At 41.5% G+C, this 17,500-nt stretch overlaps 1 protein-coding gene across 3 annotated transcripts in view; it reads right to left on the reverse strand.

The window, feature by feature from the left end:
- LOC135094666 (uncharacterized) overlaps positions 1-17,500 on the reverse strand; it is a 35,255-nt gene that overhangs the window by 12,510 nt on the left and 5,245 nt on the right. The window contains exon 1 of one of the 3 annotated variants that reach the window (XM_063994975.1): positions 11,406-11,546. The exons of 1 other annotated variant lie outside the window; for it this stretch is intronic. The gene's annotated coding sequence lies outside the window, so the exon portion shown is untranslated. Of the gene's footprint in view, positions 1-10,964; positions 11,090-11,405; positions 11,547-17,500 lie in introns of those variants that run through there. One more of the 3 variants, XM_063994984.1, reaches the window with a different exon arrangement.

The following is a 17,500-nucleotide window of genomic DNA, read 5'->3' on the forward strand; positions in this document are numbered from 1 at the left end:
ACTCATCCACTAAAATCATATCTTTTTGTAGGCTTATTGTTCATTCCTTGACCACCACGGCATCAGTTTACTTCTATTCTGAATGCCACTGGAGAATTATTATGACTTTACGATAATCTTTTCTTTGTATTGAAGGAGTTAGAGATCAGGACTTACGCATCCACTAATTTAATATCTTTCTCAAGGATTAATCACTACAGCTTCAGTTTAATTCTATTCTGGATATCAGTGGAGAATTATATTGACATTACGATAATCTCTTCTTTGTATCGAAGGAGTTAAAAAGATCAAAGGTTACTCATTCACTAGTCACATCTTCATTTACTATTCTGACAAACAAATGGTGACTCAGGGAACTAACCTCGGAAGCCGTCAGTGGCGGTGCTTGGGTGAATGATGACAGGAATAATAATGAACAGAGGAAAAAAAGTGAGACAACATTTCTGCTCCCCCACCCCCTGTCCCCTGTCCCCTGTCCCTGCAGCAATACTACCACACACCAATGAGGAAGAGGAAGAGAAAGACAGACTGACCACGAAGATTACCATAAACAAAAAGGAGAGTGATGGTGATACTGATGGTGGTGGTGACGATAGTGATCATAAAACAAATGGCGGTAAATATGATAATGGAGACGAGACGAGACGAGGACGCACCCCAAAACACTACGCAAATATACCCCAAGGACACACACACACACACACACACACACACTACCACTTCGCCAAATTTATACAGCAAACTTCTGCAGATTACAACATACGTCACCAAGGTAATGACATGCCTGCCCTGCCCCACTCCCAAGGGCAGCCTCAGTATGGCGGGGGTGGGGCGCAGTGGGCGGAGTCAAGAGGGCGAGGGTGGGGGACGAGGGTGTGGGGGCGGGGCGGGGCGGGGCGGTGAGAGGCTGCAGGAGGTGTGTGTAAGCTAATCCTGCAGCTGACGCGTGTGACTTAGCAGAGTCCTTCCTCTCCTAGATTCGTTTCACTTTGACTGACAGACTAAATGACTGACTGAATGGCACATTGACTAGTATACTGGCTGACTGACTGACTGATTGGCACACTGACTAGTACACTGACTGACTGACTGATTGGAACACTGGCTAGTACACACTGACTGACTGACTGGCTGGCACATTGACTAGAACACTGACTGACTAAATAAATGACACTGACTAGTACAATGACTGACTCACTCACTGACTCACCCATTCATTCACTGACAGATTGATAGGTTTACTGACTGACTGTTTAGTTTATTAGTTGACAGACTGAATGATTGACTGACTGACACGCTCACTCATTCACTGACTGATAGACTAATACGTTCACTGACTGTTTGGTTTATTGGTTGACTGACAGACTGCTTGACTTACTGACTGGATGACTGACAGACTGATCGGTTTAAGGACTAGTTGATTTATTGGGTGAATGACTTAAACTGGTAGATTTGCTTGTTGACTGTTTAGGTACCTGACTGACTGGCTGACTGACTATCTGATCGACTAAAAAACTGACTGGCTGACTGACTGATTGACTAACTGAGTGACTGGGTAAGCGATTGACTGAATGATTGAACGAGTGAATAAACTAACAAAGAAATAATAGACTGACTGAACTTAACGAATGTATGAACGAATAAGGAAATATACGAATAAATAAATAAATGAATAACTTAACTTGTGACTGACGGACAGAGCTTGATACTAGATTCCTCTTCTCCTGAGGTCCTTAGATACACTTGTGGTCTTATTAATCTACACATATTCCTTAACCTTCTAACCTTTCTTTCTTTTACGTTTGAGTCTCTTAAAGTTAGTCTGAGGATTTCGTTTCACATCGTACGGTTTTTTTTTTCCTATTTTGGGGGCTTTTTTTTTATAGTTGTGATCTAAATTTGTAATATTTTTCGTTGGTACTCTATTCATATTCTTTAACCTTCTGACCTTTCTTATCTTACGTTTAATTCCCTTGAAGTAGTCCTGAGGGTTTCATTCCACATCGTACCATCTCTTTTTGGCTTTTCTTTTACATTTCTAATCGAAATTTATAACACTGTTGGCTCGTATTCAGCTCAAGGATTAGAGAGAAAGAAAGGCTAAGAATATCAAACGCTTAGACGAACGCCAAGTAAGAATAACATCAGGCACCGTACTCTCAAAAGTTTCGGCTTCTTATCTCGACAACTTCAAATGACTAATTGAAATTCTTAAGATTTTCAAGGAAGTATTCATAGGTTAACAAGGACTGCATCTTGGGTTTTCAAGGGGAGTTTTCATATCTTTGGTGATACTCATAGTTCAACAAGGACTCTGCATCTTAGGATTTTCAAAGGGGTTTTTTCACAATTCTAGGAACGTTTAATAAGGACTCTGCATAGACAACTGAGTGGGGAAAACACACACACATAAAGACCGGCCTAATTATTCTTGTGGAAACTATTGTGGTGAGAGTCCACACTGTTTAAAGAATAGCACCCAAGGAAGAACAAAAAGAGTGTGACAGTGATGCACGATTCAGTTAGAAAGATACAAATACTGACTATGAGAGAGAGAGAGAGAGAGAGAGAGAGAGAGAGAGAGAGAGAGAGAGAGAGAGAGAGAGAGAGAGAGAGAGAGAGAGAGAGAGAGAGAGAGAGAGAGAGAGAGAGAGAGAGAGAGAGAGAGAGAGAGTTTCCGTAGTTTTGGTATAGATCTTGTGGAAATGTGATTTTTTATGTAGTAGTAGTAGTAGTAGTAGTAGTAGTAGTAGTAGTAGTAGTAGTAGTAGTAGTAGTAGTAGTAGTAGTAGTAGTAGTAGTAGTAGTAGTAGTAGTAGTAGTGGAAGTTGTTCTTGTAGCAGTAGTAATAATTATCCTCATCTTCTTTCTCCCCTTTTCTTCCTATTACTATTCTTATCATCATCATCAATGCCACTACTAATATTACCACCATTACTATCATCGTTATTATCAGGCTTACAAACAGAACAGAGCTCAAAACAATACCAAAACAGCAAACAGATCGCCTCCACGTGGCTTGGTGTGGGGTCTGTGTGAGCAAATGCTGGCGCGTGGTCTGACCTTTGCGGTGATAGACAACAGAGGCAAGAGATCCTGGAGGCGAGGCGCAGCTCAGACAATGAAACAGAGACCCCTTCATGCTGGTGATTAAATGACTCCCCAGCGCCGCCCACACCATCACCAGTACTGTTAGCAAGACGCGGCAGGAAAAAGGAACAGAAAACACGAAGGAACACCAAGGAAAGGCAAACAATACCTGACATTTTGATCTTCAGAAACTATGTTGGTTCAATGTAAGAGATTTAAGGCAGTAAAAATTAAGCCATGTCGGGATAAAGGAAGAGAAAACAGGAGGGAACTGCAGGGATAAACAAACAACAGCCGACATGATTTTGTTATAAGCAATATAAACTCAATGTAAGAGGTGTTAAGGTGGAAAAAAATTAAAGCTTTACTTGGCGTGGCAGAGATAGAAAAAAAAAACAATAAAAAAAACAAGGGAGACACAAAGGAACTCCAAGAAAAGCCAAACAGCCGACATTTTAGCCCTTACTAGATTATTCGTCATACGGTACATTATTCTGAAATAAGAGATGTATGATTCACTGTTCGCTCCTCCCGCCAGCACTGTTTACTCGGCTTGTCAAAGAAAAGAAAGAGAAAACACAAGGAACCATCAAGAAAAAAATAAAATTAAATAAATAAATACATAAAATATAATAAAGTAAAATAAAATAAACAAAATAAATAAATAAAAAGTAAATAAAAGCCGGCGTATCAGCACTTACTAGATTATTTTGTCGTGAGCTACACTGACCTCATGTAAGAGAATTCTAATGCAAGACAAAAAAGGGAAAAGAAAACATTAGAGAATTCTGAGGAAAAACAAACAACAGCCGAGATTTTAACCTTTACTTGGTAATTATGAACTCCGTTAATTTGAGATAAGAAATTTAGGGCAGTGAAGAAACCTCTACTCGGAATGTCAGGAAGGAAAAAAGAAAAAAAAATAAATAAAATAAAATAAATTAAAAAAAATAAAATAAATAAATTAATTCCAAGATAAAACAAACATTAAGTGACATTTTGGCTTTTAACGGGTTATATGTAATTACATACAATGATTTAACCCTTTCACTGCGATAAGAATCAGTTAATAGGACTGTAAGTAATGCATGCAATTTTTATACGCATCTACAAGAAAGAACGGGATTAAAAGAATAGATTTAGCAATTTGTAGCCCGTTTAATGATTGGAAGTGGCTATAGGACAAGTAAAGACGTCTCAGAGTGATTGGTGATTAAGGAAACATGTGACAAACAGTAGTGAAAGGGTTGAAAGGAGACGCAATACAGTACAGGTGAAGGCTCCTCCCCGCTCATCATCTCCTCCTCCTCCCGTGGCTGGCAGGATAGGAGGGAAGCACAAGCAACTTGAAAATCTACAAGGAACTTTTCATCACAACGAGGTTATTATTACTATTACTATCACTATTGCTATTACACGCGCGGGCAAAACAAGCGCTGCCAAATCATCAGCAACATTCATATTAAAGCGACACTTCATACACCAAAATCTTCTTTTTTCGGCTACTCTCATTTAGGGGTCGCCACAGCGGATCACTCTTCTCCAATGCGCTCGATCTTCTGCGCCTTCCTCTGTCACGCCCACCACTTGCATGTCTCCCTTCATAGCATTCATAAACCTTCTCTGTGGTCTCCCTCTCTTCCTCCTGCCAGGTGATCCATGTCCAGCATCCTCCTTCCCACACAACCCTCGTCACTCCTCCTGACGTCATACACCAAAATAATCACCGAAGGAACTGACGTCATACAGTAAATCATGATAATGTTTGGTGAGAAGTAAGATGTGTTAAGGACTTGGCTAATTTGTTCTCGAAAGCTGCAAATATTGTACCATCAACGCCACTTAAGGTAGACGGTTCCGCACGTTATGACCAGGGTGAGAAGTGATTGGTTTTGTTTGTCGACGCCGAAATCCTTCCATTAGTTTATGAAGGCAGGGGATGATTAGCTTGTGAAAAGTGTCACTGTGCTTGGTGAATTACATCGATGCAAAAAAATAAAATAAAAAATAAATAGAATAAAATAAAATTGATAAATAAATAAATAAATAAATAAATAAATAAATAAATAAATGATAGTAAAAGAAATAAACAGAGACATGGAATGCAAACCCCCGAGCAGTGCAGATGAACACACAGAGCATCAGCTATAAAATAAAATCTTCACGAGAAAAAATAAAATAAAATAAAATACAATAAAATAAAATAAAATAAAATAAAATAAATAAATAGAATAAATAAAAAAATAAATAAACTAAAAAATAAATAAAATAAATAAAAAAAGCGCATCATAACTTGAAAAAAAAAAAAAAAATTACAGAAGACTAAACACAATGCAAGTAACAAACGCAGACAAACAAACAGACATTGAGCTCGACAAACTGAAGAAAAATATATATACACGAAGTCTCCAGGAAACAAAAGAGGACGTCACAACTTAAAAAAAAAGATTACAACAGACCAAACAATGCATCATCAACTTAAGAAACATCACTCAACCGCATGACAGACAGAATGAAACTTTTAATTGCGCGTATAACCTGACACGGAACACTGAACACCATGACAAGTGAGAAAGCAAACAAAAGAGAACACCGCATGGCAAGGGAATGTATACCGCAATATAAGTGACTGAACTGCTATCCGCATGAAGAAGTTGTGCACGTAAAAAATGAACGCGCTCGATAAGGAAGGGCGTCATGGATGAAAAACTGTACCACCTCAATACGGAAGGTGGCGTGCACGACAAAATACTTAAGCCAAAAGCCCTGGAACGATGGACACACATGACCAATGAAAATGGAAAGAAAGTGGCTGGTAAAGATGCAGAAGAAGAGTAAGAAGAATAAATACGAGATGAAGGGGACTTTGAGGCAGTAAATCATGCAAATCATCACACACGCTGTCTTGCACGCTTCCAAAATAACAGTAAGGGTAATATGTTGAGTCATTAGGGAGCTTGCTGAGTCATTAGACATATTTTATTGATGGGAATGAGAAGTGGAAATAAGTAGGTATATTTCGTACAGGGACTGCCACGTGTAGCCCTAATGGCTTCTTGCAGCTTCCCTTATTTCTTATGTTCTTAAGTTTCCCGTATAATACTTCACTGTCCCTTTTTTTCTTCCATTTTTAATACTTTGATACCTAATAATGTGAGATTTTAGTGAGCAAAATTAAAACTACAGGCAATGTATATGATTAACCACTCGCTCACTTTTTGTTATGGATGATGTCTTAAAACTATAATGTAAACGTGCATATACACCATATCAAGAAGCTGAGGAGTAGCCACAGCTGTACAAAGGGAGTTAAGGAGAGTTAAGGGTTGGGGAATGCCATCTTAAGGAGTGCTAATCAAGAAGAGTCAATCAAACAGGGTTAAGGAGTGCCAATCAAGCAGGAATATGGAGTGCCAAACAGAGTGTCAATCAAGCAGGAGTAAGGAGTGCCAAACAGAGTGCCAATCAAGCAGGAGTAAGGAGTGCCAAACAAGGACAATCAATTAAGCAAGAGTAAGAGTGCCAAACAAGCAGGAGTAGAGTGACAAACAAGGAGTCAATGAAGCAGAATTAAATACTGCCAAACAGAGTGCCAATCAAGCAGGAACGGATGCTAATTAAGGAGTGCCAATCAACCAAGCTGTTTATAGTTTATTTCTTTTATTTTTATCCTATCCTTTATCTAACTACCTCCTAACTGCTCCTCTTCCTCCTCCTCCTCTTCCTCTGCAGTGGCCGTGACGCATGAGGCTTCACTTAATTACACCCCTCGCGCAAGTCTACCTCTCCAGTGTGGCTCTCCAGGTACAGGTGTGGAGAGACGTCTTGTAACCTGATGCACTAACTTCCACAGAGCTCAGCGTGTTACCTCAGTCTTGCGTCCCCTAATCCGCTGACCGTCTCGCAAAACATGGCATCTGTCGAACTCTCAGTACCCGTGTATTAGTAATCGGAGGGTTTCACATATTTTTTTTTTTCCCTCCTCAATTTTCTGTCAGTCTTAAGTCCCCTGGTTTCTCCTCAAGTTTCTGTCAGTCTTAAGTCCCCTGGTTTCTCCTCAAGTTTCTGTCAGTCTTAAGTTCCCTGGTTTCTCCTCAAGTTTCTGTCAGTCTTAAGTTCCCTGGTTTCTCCTCAAGTTTCTGTCAGTCTTAAGTTCCCTGGTTTCTCCTCAATTTTCTGTCAATCTTGCGTCCCCTGGTCCAGTGACAGTCTTATAAAACATGACATCTAGCGAACTGTCTGTCAGTAGATCAGAGGGTTTCATTTTTCTTTTTCTTATATGTCTTGGGGAGGTCAGCCAAGGACACACACACAAAAAAAAAAAAAATCACGATAGCGTTTCCAGCTGCCCCAAACGCCCTCCAACAAAATAGATAATAGAGGAAGAACGAAGTAGAAATCCAAGAGAAAGGCCAATTTATTTATTTATTGATCTATTTTTATTTATCTATTCATTATTATTATTATTATTATTATTATTATTATTATTATTATTATTATTATCATTATTTTGAGGTTTCCTGATACTCCTCTCTCAAATCAGTTCAAATCGCTGGGAGGATGAGAGTGGAAACACAGAAAGAAGAAAGAGGATTGCAGTGTTTACCAGACAGAAGGGAAACACAGCGAGAACAGCGGCTTGTTTCTTGACCGCTGGCCATGACTGTGAGTGTAACCTTTCAGTGCGAGACTTATCCGAAGGTGCGGTGTCTAAGTGAGCGCCTCAAGTAACTGTGTAAGCTACAATTTTATGCTGGCCAGCTCTTGACGTGTCCGTTTGTGTGTGTGTGTGTGTGTGTGTGTGTGTGTGTGTGTGTGTGTGTGTGTGTGTGTGTGTGTGTGTGTGTGTGTGTGTGTGTGTGTGTATACTAGCGTCTCAAGTGCGGTTCTCGGGAAGAAATGAGACGACCGGAAAAGTGAAGCGAGATGAAGGAAAGAAGGAAGGGAGGGAAGGAGGGAGGGACTGGGAGGCGGCCGTGAAAGGAAGGACGGACGGAAGGATGCAAAAGGGAAGGAAGGAAGGAAGGAAGGAAGGAAGGAAGGAAGGAAGGAAGGAAGGAAGGAAGGAAGGAAGGAAGGAAGGAAAGAAGGAAGGAGGGAAGGAAGGAAAAATATGTTGGCAAGAGGTAATAAACGTGGTCTCTAGGCAGAAAAAAAAGAAAGAAAAAGAAAATAAAAAAAAGGAAAAAAAAAATTGGTGATGGAGAGTTTGAGGAATGGAGGAGGGAAGGGTGGAAGGAAGGGAAGACGGCGTAGAGAGAGAATGGACGTGGCGTTAAGAGCACTTGCACAATTTAGACTGACATTTCAAGGCCAGATACCAATTTCTTATGCATGAATCCGTCACTCTCTGTCTGTCTGTGTCTGTCTGTCCGTTTGTGTGTCTGTCCATGCACCCTTTCACGTTGCCGTCTGGTGATCTTTTTTTTCTTTTTTCTTTTGTGTGCGTGTGTGCGTGTGTGTGTGTGTGTAAAGGAGACTTGTCAAGGTCACAAAAATGGAGGGGGGGAAAAAAAAAAGGTTGCTTCATTACCGAGCCTAAACTGTTCAATAGAAATGTGTGTGTGTGTGTGTGTGTGTGTGTGTGTGTGTGTGTGTGTGTGTGTGTGTGTGTGTGTGTGTGTGTGTGTGTGTGTGTGTGTGTGTGTGTGTGTCAATTAGCGTACACGCACAACCCTCTATTATTTGTTACAACGACGGTTTCAAATTATTTCCGCGTAGCGCTTGAGGGGAAATGTGATCGTGCAGACTTTATCCTCTGTCTCTCTCTCTCTCTCTCTCTCTCTCTTCCAGCATCATGTTCTTCTCTTCCTACCCTACAAACAATTAAAACCAATACACAAGGCAAGCTATAAATGCAAGTAACTTTGTATATTAGTAGCTTCAATTCCTTCACACCAAATACTAACACTGCATACATGTTACTGCAGCTTTCCTCTTTCCCTGATTTATTTGTCACTTTTCCTCCTCCTCCTCCTTAACCTTATTTTCTTTCTACTGCTCCTTAACCTTCTCATCTTCTTCTTCCTCTCCCTCCTCTTTAACCTTCTCCTCTTCCACTATACACAGATGGCTACACAGAAACAAACATTTTTCCTCCGACCTCTTCTCGCTTCTCTAAACATCAACCATTTAGAGAAACAAACCGTCCATTACTCCTTCATTTCCTCCTCCTTGTCTTTTTCCTTCCTCAGCTCAACTCTTTCCTAGTAAACACAGGATGACCACAGAAAGCAAACCACCACAGCCACAGTCAAAACACAAGCACATTGCAACACCAGATACTATTTAAAGGGAAGCGGAAGAGAAGCTGAGAGGCAAGGATCTGAGGAGAGAAAAGCAGATAAACAGTGTGGTAGAGACAATAGGAGAACGAAGAAGGGGCGGAGGAAGGAAGAGGATGAAGATTAGAACAGTGAGGAAGTAGAAGAATGGTAAATGAAGGAAGAGAATGAGGAAATACAGAGTGGGGACGATGAGGAAATAGATGAGGAGTAAATAATTATGAAAGCGAGTGAATGAATGAATGAGAGGGTGAGTGAATGAGCATGAAAGAAGGACGGAGTGGGTACTGAGAAGATCCAAGGTGAGTGAGTGAGTGAGTGAGTGAGTGATTGACAAACTAAGTAAGCATAACAATAAAATGAAGAAGGGAAGCGAGAAACGAACATTATAAAAGAATACACAAAAGGAGGAGGAATTAAGGGGATGATGAATGAGAGTAAGTGGAGGGAGACGGAAGATAGATAAGAAAGACCAAAATAGTAGTGAATAATACAGTGAAGGGCAAGCGCGAAGGAGAGAGAGAGAGAGAGAGAGAGAGAGAGAGAGAGGAGGAGGAGGAGGAGGAGGAGGAGGAGGAGGAGGAGGAGATAATGGTGAAGAGGACCAAGAGGGAAGAAGGAAGTGGAAGGAGAGGGCGGACAGGAGGGAAGGACAAGGATGTGGGTTCGAAGAAGCACCTGCAGGAGCCGTGACACCTTGAAAGGGTTAATAATGGGATGCAATGGCTTATTATGGTGATCAGTGCTTCGTTAGGTCGGTAAAGGAAAAGTATTGGACATGATTACTCTTTACTCTCTCTCCTCCTCCTCCTCCTCCTCCTCCATTTTTTTTCCTCTTCCTCAGAAAATAATAAAAATAATAAATAAAAGTAAAAATAAAAGTATTCACTAATTGTCTGGCCATTTTTCTCATTTTGCTTTAAAGGGAAAACTTCAAAATTATTAAGAAATATATATTATTATATATTATATATATTATTACCGCCACCTTTACTACTATTACTACTGCTGCTATTACTACTACTATGATCAACACTAATTGCCACTGCTATTATGCAAATTTTCTGGTTGGTAGTAGTAGTAGTGGTGGTAGTAGTAGTAGTAGTAGTAGTAGTAGTAGTAGTAGTAGTAGTAGTAGTAGTAGTAGTAGTAGTAGTAGTAGTAGTAGTAACAATAATAATAAAGAGCAGTTCAGTAGCAGCTAGCGCTTGACCTCACCACAGCGTGAATAAGCAACTTCCTGCACAACATAGTGGCATTTCGACGACGAACACCTGGCCTGCAAAACTTGCCGGTGGGGCCCTGTCAGGTGAGGCGGCAGCAGCAGCAGCAGCAGCAGTAGTAGTAGTAGTAGTAGTAGTAGTAGTAGTAGTGGTAGTGGTAGTAGTAGTAGTAGTAGTAGTAGTAGTAGTAGTAGTAGTAGTAGTAGTAGTAGTAGTAGTAGTAGTAGTAGTAGTAGTAGTAGAAGAAGAAGAAGAAGATTAAAGGCACCTGTCGTTATCATTAATCCCATACCAAGAAATTCTAATGGACACGAACTTAAAAAAAAAAAAAAAAAAAAAAAAAAAAAAACAGGAAAACTAAAAATACCTTTCCGATAATCACTATCACCCAGCCGACAGTGTGATCAAGCGGCCTTCACCGCCGCCCGTCACTACAGGTTTGTGAGGAGGGAAACACTGCACCCGCCGCCACCACCACCACCACCACCACCACCACCACTGTAATGGCAACGGTGCGCGACGCTTCACTACCCACCAACACTGACATAGAGAAGCTGAGAGAGAAAGTAACACCAGCAAGTAAGCAAGCCTTATACCAACCACGCCCACCTTCACTCCTCACCTCACCCCACACACTGGCAGGTATTTACATCCTTATGTAACACTTCTGCTGAGAATACAGATTACGGGGGCAAGTTTACTGGTGGGTAGACAAGTGCCAGGTACGGAGTGTGTGGGAAGCTTGGGAGGCGGAGGAGGGGGCGCGATGTACATAACTTCACATGCACTGAGATAACTACCTACGTACTTGCTAGCAGCGGGATGGGTGGTGTCTGGTATGACGTGTGGCAAGGTGGAGAGGTGGAGGCGAGGAGCTGCGGTGGGTGGGCTGTGGCAAGGGTGCAGCTGACGGAGGCCGGTGAGCGTCTGAGTCCGTGACGGCTGGAGTGTGCCTACAACTGGCTGAGAGGCGGAGGGCGGTGCAACACTGACTATAGTTGCTCTCCGCCTCTCTCGCCCTCGCTTTTTATCCTCCATGGGGGTACTGCAGCGCAACCCTCACCCACCCCCCAACTCTCCGACCCTCTGATACGCTCTCCTCCATACGCATGAACAACATATTTTGTAAGCCTCCACTTCTCGTTAATATCTTCTCTCTACCAAGACGCCTCATCTCGCTTCACGTTTTCCTACATTCCTACGCTGTTGCCCAATTTTCCAGCTTAAACCCCCCGCTGTCACTCTCTTCATCTCAGTTAACTTTATATTGCCACTTATACCTTACTTGATCATTATTACTATTGGTATTATCATTACAGTAGTGGGACTAGTGGTAGGGAGACAAGGCCTGACCGCACACTACGCCACCAACAGGAGAAGAATTAGAAAGGTATTCTGTATCGTAAAAGGAGACTACTGACGTATCACTTCCAGGGACTCACTCCTCTGTACGTACTTTTGTTCCTAGAGTGTAATAACTTGTACTGTTCCGACTACCTTTGTTTTTTTTTCCACATAACAAGGGGAGTTGGCAAGAAATGAGTGAAATTTAAGGACCCACGTTAAAATCAAACTCGTGACGCTAGACTGACTGCCACTTCAGCTCACTAGTTCCTGACTGAGGGATGCCACTTAACTGGTTCACACAGGAGAAGCGCGCTGAGGGGCTGAGGAATATCACGGCAGACACTGGGAGGCTTGCCAACAACACCACTCGCCTGGCCGCTGTCACCACCAGCACTAGAGGCCCCGCTGCCCAGACCGCCGCCCCTTGGTGCCCCTTGACGATGAGCTCTGCCCGCGGCCAAACAAACAAGACAGACAAACACACGGTTACTTTTCATGGGCGCGCTTCCTCTCAACTCAGGCCAGGAAATTTCCCGCAGCATCCACTACCTGTACCGTCCCCTCATGCCCCTAACCCCTCCTTCCCTCCCTCCCTTCCTCTCCTATCCCGCCTAGCCACGAAGGGTGCGTGTGCTGTGATGGAAGCGTGGTGAGCGGGGAACACCTGACCACAACGGGCAAGAAAAATAGAGGTGAGGTAATGACGTGGCGCGGAAACCAGGTGTACGGTTCACCATCAATGTCGTGGAGGGTGTACCGGGAAAAGGTGAACCGGGAGAAAGGTGTACTGGGGAAAGGTGGACAGGGAAAAGGTGGACAGAGGAAAGGTGGACAAAGAAAAGTTGTACCGGGAAAAGGTGTACCGGGAAAAGGTGGACCGGGAAAAGGTGTACCGGGAAAAGGTGGACCGGGAAAAGGTGGACCAGGAAAAGGTGGACCGAGGAAAGGTGTACTGCAAGCCTGTCAAGCCTCTGTCATCCACCAAAGTCACCATCCACCACAGCCATCATCCACCAATCATCATTCATCAGGCGCTCGTCATCCATCACACATTCCACTTAGGTAGTCACCATCAGACTTCGTAGTGGGGAGGCATGAACCTTAACCCCACACTCTCTCTCTCTCTCTCTCTCTCTCTCTCTCTCTCTCTCTCTCTCTCTCTCTCTCTCTCTCTCTCTCTCTCTCTCTCTCTCTCTCTCTCGCATACCCTCAGCCCCGCCTACTTCGCGTCCTTCTTTGTAGCATCTTGTAAGTAAATAAATCAGCAGGGATATACATATTCAAGTAGATGCATAGACCTTTTGTGTGTGTGTGTGTGTGTGTGTGTGTGTGTGTGTGTTCACCACCAGTAAGTTCAGCTTCCATACACTGGTAGTAATAATAGTCTCTCCTTGCCTTGCCATTAATTACCTACTGGTATAGAGTTAAATATGGTTATTTTCCACGCTCACTCGATCCCATCAACTCTCTCTCTCTCTCTCTCTCTCTCTCTCTCTCTCTCTCTCTCTCTCTCTCTCTCTCTCTCTCTCTCTCTCTCTCTCTCTACCCTGAGCGTAACACAGTACCTTCGCCTCCTCGGTGGTAGGACACGCATAGTTTCGGCGCGTTAGTATGTGCGCCGCGTGGCTCGTCAATTAGGGCGTGAACTATAAACATGAGGCTATAATAATGCTAACGAGCAGCGCCCGTACTGTATCACCTTCACCTGAGCAGGGCAGAACAGTGTGTGCGTAAGCACGGTGTAGAGTTTCACTTCGCTCAGGTATCATTAAGTACACTCCTTCACTTGACGGTCCGCTAAACATGTTACGGAGTTGCTTGGCGCATCACTCCTTAAAGAAGAACCACTTTACATATTAGGTATTTAAAATATCATTTTGATTTCTTAGGGGTGGAAGGTGGAAAATAGCCATATTTAACTTAAAAAAAAAACACTAAATAAACACTTTTTTTTTATAAATATATATTTTTAAATCAATACCTTTCTACTTTTCATGATTTAATCATTCATAATCTTAGAGCAAAACTTTTAATCTTTTTTTTTTTTGTACAGGTCCGGACCTTAGTTAAAAAAAGAAAAGGAAAAGATTTAATTTTTTTATCTGATAACTGAGATAAGTTCCTTAAAGAAGAACCACTGTACATATGTAAAGTATTCTTTAGAGTTCTTAGGAGTTGTGCATAGAATATAATCATATTCCACTTAAAAAAAAAAAAATAAATAAATAAAAAAATAAAACAACACACATTATCGATTGATATATACTTTTCATACCAATATTCTTCCACATTTCATGATTTAAACATCTGTAATCTTAGAGGAAAAACTTTAACTGGAATTTTTTTATACTGGTCTGGACATTAGTTAAAAATAAAAAAAAAATTGAACTCAATTTTTTTTATCTGATAACAGGGAAATGTTCCTTACTTAAAAAAGAACCACTGTACATTTTTAAAATACTTTCAATTTTTTTAGGAGTGGTGCGCAGATAATAAGCATATTTTACTTTCCATAAAAATTAAGGCTCTAAAAACACTTCTTCAATTAATACATACTTTTTATATTAATATTCTTCTTCTACTTTTCGTGATTTAATCGTCCGTTATCTTAGAGGAAAATTTTCAATAAAAAAAAAATGATTTTTTTGTACATTTCCGAAACTTAGGAAAAGTGAAGAATTTTCTATAGAAATATTTTCATCTGATAACTGAGATATGTTCAATACTTAGTCATGATCCATTCTGAGACTATTTATTGTTCTACTGGTATTTCTTAACACTATATTCATTAGGTATTGGAGAAAATACTATTTTTATCTTTCACATCTCTCCTTGACTTTTAAATTAATCACAAACAATTGTGAGGCATACAGTTTTGTCCTACAACCACCTCTTAACACTAAACAGGCTTGGAAAATGTATTTTTTCATCCCCTTTTTCTTTATGTAGATGCTTGGAAAGATTTTGTGCAGTGTCCCTAGTGCTATAAATTATTACATATCACAGTGAACGGGTTGAGCGTGATTGGAGCGAGAGCGAGAGCGGCGGCGTGCATCACACCGTTGATATGCATGTAATAATATTTGAGTGGAGCCAGGGCGGATCTTGAGAGGAACGAGAGCAGACCGTGAGTGGAGTGGTCCGTGCACATTAACCATGACTGGGCTAAACGGACGCGCCGAAAAAGAGAAGAGGAGCTTGGGTCTGTCCTTCCTTGCTCACTTTTGTCCCTCCTTGGCTACGGAATTATTTCAGAGGCTATGGTACAAAAGCAAGTCTGAAAAGCAGTTGGTGATTATAGTCAAAATTGTCGAGCAGTTGAAAGTATAACAGGAAGTAAACAAATAAAAGTATAGAAGAGAGATGAAAGAAAGAACACAAGCACAGGATGAAATTTACAAGGAGGAAATGAAGCAATAAGCGGAAACGGAATTGATATGCGAAGCACGAAGGAGCGAAGACAAAGAAAGCCGAAGGTGATGACAAAGCGAGGAATAGGAAAAGGGGTGACTACGCGTAAAAAAAAAAAAAAAAAGCACGAAAGTGGAAAAATACAAAAAGAAAAAAAAGTAAATAAATAAACAAAATCAAGTAAAAAAAAATCAATCAAACAAAATAAAAGCGACAATACTTCACACTATGCAAAGTGGTAGTGATGGTGGAGACTGCAGTATTATTATTGTTGTTGTTGTTGTTGTTGTTGTTGTTGTTGTCGGTGGTGGCGGTGGTGGTGTGGTGGTGCAAGATGATGAGGCTGGATCATGAGGCAGACAACCCTTGCATGGACGCTGGATGCTCAAGTCGATCGAGCCGCGAATCCCAAGGACCGTATTCTGACACTTCTGCGCCGCACCTCCACTACATTCAAAAGGATCTTGCTGAAGTGCCACAGATTTCTACTGGTGTTTTTACGGTTGAAGTGACAGATCAACATGATTTCTATATTAACAGGAGAAACACTGTTGAGAACCCGGTTAATCATCTCTGGCCTTTGAAAACAGTTGTGGTGAGAGAGCAAAGCCTTCTGAATACGAAATTAAGCAAGGACACCCCTTCTATGCGCTGCGTTGGGTGGTGTTACTAATGAGAGTGAGACGGAAGGATGGCGCAGCGTCTAGGTCGAAGAGTACTATTCCACTGAGAGTAAAGACCTGGGCACCTGACGAAAGCAAGTAGGAAACATTCTGTGGCGTACGAACGAGTGCAACGCAGCGAAACAAATGTAGTTCCGGTAATCTGACGTACCAGTTATTCGGGGAGATGAGATTACTCCTTTCACCGCGATAAGCAACGACTGGAACCACTATAAGCAATACATGGAACCCTTATAAGCACTCACAAGAAAGAGGAGGATAAAAAGTAATAGATTATGCAATTTCTAGCCAATACAACGTTTGGAGGTGGATGTTGGATAAGAAAATGTCTCAGAGTGGTTAATGATTAAAGAAAAATGTGGTAAATAGCAATGAAAGGGTTAAAATGAAGCGTTAACGTAGGGCAGACAGCGCCACCCCTCCTGGCCCTCAGTATATGAAAGTTCCTCCCCCCACCGCCTTTACACTCCCAGTCACACCTGTCCGATACCCACTTAAACACCTGGTGCAGGAGTCTAGGAACAGGAAGGCTGAACAGTTATAAAGAAAGCGCGAGTTTGTTTATAATTGTGCTATATTCGAACAAGTGGTTATAATCAATCCACACTTACCGTTAGTTATTCAAGATGAGTTGTTACTGATAACAGCAATAATAACAGCTTCATTACGCTTCACACACTGCAGCAGTCGCCCGTACACATGACTGTCACCACACGCTGTAATTTAATGCTCCGCCACACCTGTGAGAAGCACCCCCCCTCCCCTCCAGTACTTATCTTACCGTCGTTACCGCTTATAGCACATCTCGCGCATCAAGAGGTACGGGAGTTACGACACGCAATGGGTATTCAACTCGGGGAACATTTTAACACTTCTACTGCTATGACCGTTTTTTTTATTAACATTAAGAACACCAGAAAAATAATAAAATGAGCATGAATACAGAAAACGACAGAATATGTGGTTAATTACGTATTTTCTGAACTGCACGCCTATTTGATAAACTGTAGTGCTAAACAAGGACGTGTCTACAAAAGTTGTTCTTGTTGATTAATAGAGATGTTGTTAAGCAGTGGGAGAGTTGATAGAGAAACGTAGCTGTGGTAAGGAGAGCAAGAGTGGTGGGTGCAAGATTCACAAACCGCCACTTTTTCACTACATAAATGGAGCAAGAAGACGAATCTGTTGCGCACGTCCCATGAAACTTCAGTTCTCGCTGTATTAAAATAAAAACTTGAGACCTACAAAAATAAAATAAGATGCATGAAAATAAAACCTATCATAAACCATCTCACAGGAACAAGGGAAATCTATCGTAGCATCACCACAAGCAATAGTCCCATAGAACATTAATTATCGCTGCATCAAACACGAGAGAGAGAGAGAGAGAGAGAGAGAGAGAGAGAGAGAGAGAGAGAGAGAGAGAGAGAGAGAGAGAGAGAGAGAGAGAGAGAGAGAGAGA

Source organism: Scylla paramamosain, chromosome 3 (assembly GCF_035594125.1).
Source record: "Scylla paramamosain isolate STU-SP2022 chromosome 3, ASM3559412v1, whole genome shotgun sequence".
NCBI lineage: Eukaryota > Metazoa > Arthropoda > Malacostraca > Decapoda > Portunidae > Scylla > Scylla paramamosain.